Genomic DNA, 2,275 nt, shown 5'->3' on the forward strand with positions numbered 1-2,275 from the left:
TCTGAAAGGAGGATGTAAACATTTGACCTCAAGTGTGTGTGTGTGTGTGTGTGTGTGTGTGTGTATATATATATATATATATATATATATATATATATAAATATAGTAAAAATTTTCCACAGGTTTTGTACTAATTTCAGACATTAAATCCAATCAAGTCCAACTAAAAATTAAATTAGTAAATTATATAACTAATAAGGTTTTTTAATCAATTGTTTCATAATGCAAAGCTGTTTTTTGCACTAATTTAAGATTTCAAAATCAAATCCAAATGAAACTTTTGATTGTAAATGAAATTAATTGACTGCAACTCATTATCCTACAAAAAAACATACATAACACACACACATATTATATATGTTATATATTATATATATATATATTTGTTCAATTAAGTATATTTAATTAGGGATGCACTGAAATGAAAATTCTTGGCTGAAGCTGAACGTGGTTTTTCACGTGTTTTCCCCCTTGTATTTTGCCAATTTTTTTCACCATTGAATAAATTAAATAGCCCATATTTGCTTTTTACAGTTTTGCTTTTCAAAAAATAAAAAAAAATCTATTACAAAACAACAATTTAAAAATATTTACTTAACACTGAACATTTTTAACATTCTAGCATTTTTAAGACCCCCTTCTTGAATCAGACAGGTGTTTTTTAATGTACAAATAAATGCAGCCTTGCTGAGCAAAGGAGAATGTTATAATAAATGTATTAATAGAGCGGTTGTATGATTGTTGTCATTATTTTTGTCTTACTTTTTTATTTTATTTTACAGAACAAAAGTCAAATTACAACAATAACATTTATGAATGTTGACGTTTATTTTGTCGGAAACCCACAAGGCCTCAGTACTACTTTTGCTGACAGCAGCAGATTTATGAATGATTCTCATCATTCAGATTTTTCTTGCGCTTTGGGCTTTGAACCCTGCTTAAGGAGCTCATGTAGCACTGTTAGAATAAATACAATTTGTGCATTTATTAGACAACATAATGTTCTGTAGTTTATTTACCAATGGTGATTTCAGTCATCATACAGTAACCAGCAACAACCAGCCCTTTCTCTTTTCTTAGTATCTTAGTCTCTCGCTGTCTGTGTCTGTTTTCTCTGACATGCATTAGTATGCCTCTATTTGATTGCGTCACGTCACTGTTTGGTATAATTTTTTCTGCCTTTTCGCTTATTCGAACACTGAAAGTGAAAAACTTTTTTGCTAGTTCGGCCAAATAATTTCAGTTCCCGAACATTCGGTGCATACCTATATACAATATATTTTTTTTTTTTGCATTGCAGCAAACATAACTAACTACCATTATTTATTAATTATTACTCCTAGCGTTTGGTCATCCCACCCACCCTGACTCTAGACTCACAACAGCGTGTTCTTTCTCACATTAGATTGTTCTGTTCCTAAGTGTCATTTCAGTCTGCAGCAGTGCAGTGTGGTCTATCTGTCAATCTTCTTAGCGCCTTTACTCACAGGAGTCCTCTGAGGACCGGTCCTGTGATTTTGCTCGAAAATCACTTCAAATCATCCAATAGACTCAAAGCGACACAGCATATGCCTCATCTTTTATTGATGGCATTCATCCCAGACCTCTTAGAGGGGAAAGTCACCCTGCAGCCCTTGACACACAATGACCGAAATATGAGAGTTCATTGAGCCGCAGTGCCAGGCTGAGTGAGATTACAATACTAAGACCAAAGAGCGGCCTATGGCGCTTTCTTTATCCAACACCGTCCCAGATGCTCCTAGAAAATCCTGCATGTGACGAATGTTTCTGCTTCAGTCAATGTGAAGGACTATCGACAGCATAATGATTTGTTGCATAATCCTTTAGTTTAGAAAACAGCATTAATGCACTTATGAAAATGCACACAAACACTAAAGGATGCACTGATATTCTAAATATAAATATATGTGACCCTGGACCACAAAACCAGTCATAAGGTTAAATTTTACAAAACTGAGATATATACATCATATGAAAGCTCAATAAATAAGCTTTCTATTGTTAGGATAGGACAATATTTGGCCGAGATACATCTATTTGAAAATCAGGAATCTGAGGGTGCAAAAAAATCAAAATACTGAGAAAATCACATTTAAAGTTGTCCAAATTAAGTTCTTAACAATGCATATTACTCATCAAAAATTACATTTTGATATATTTATAGTAGGAATTTTACAAAAAATCTTCATGGAACATGATCTTTACTTCATTTCTTAATGATTTTTGGCATAAAAGAAAAATCAATAATTTTGAC

Source organism: Garra rufa, chromosome 8 (genome assembly GCF_049309525.1).
Source record: "Garra rufa chromosome 8, GarRuf1.0, whole genome shotgun sequence".
Lineage (NCBI taxonomy): Eukaryota > Metazoa > Chordata > Actinopteri > Cypriniformes > Cyprinidae > Garra > Garra rufa.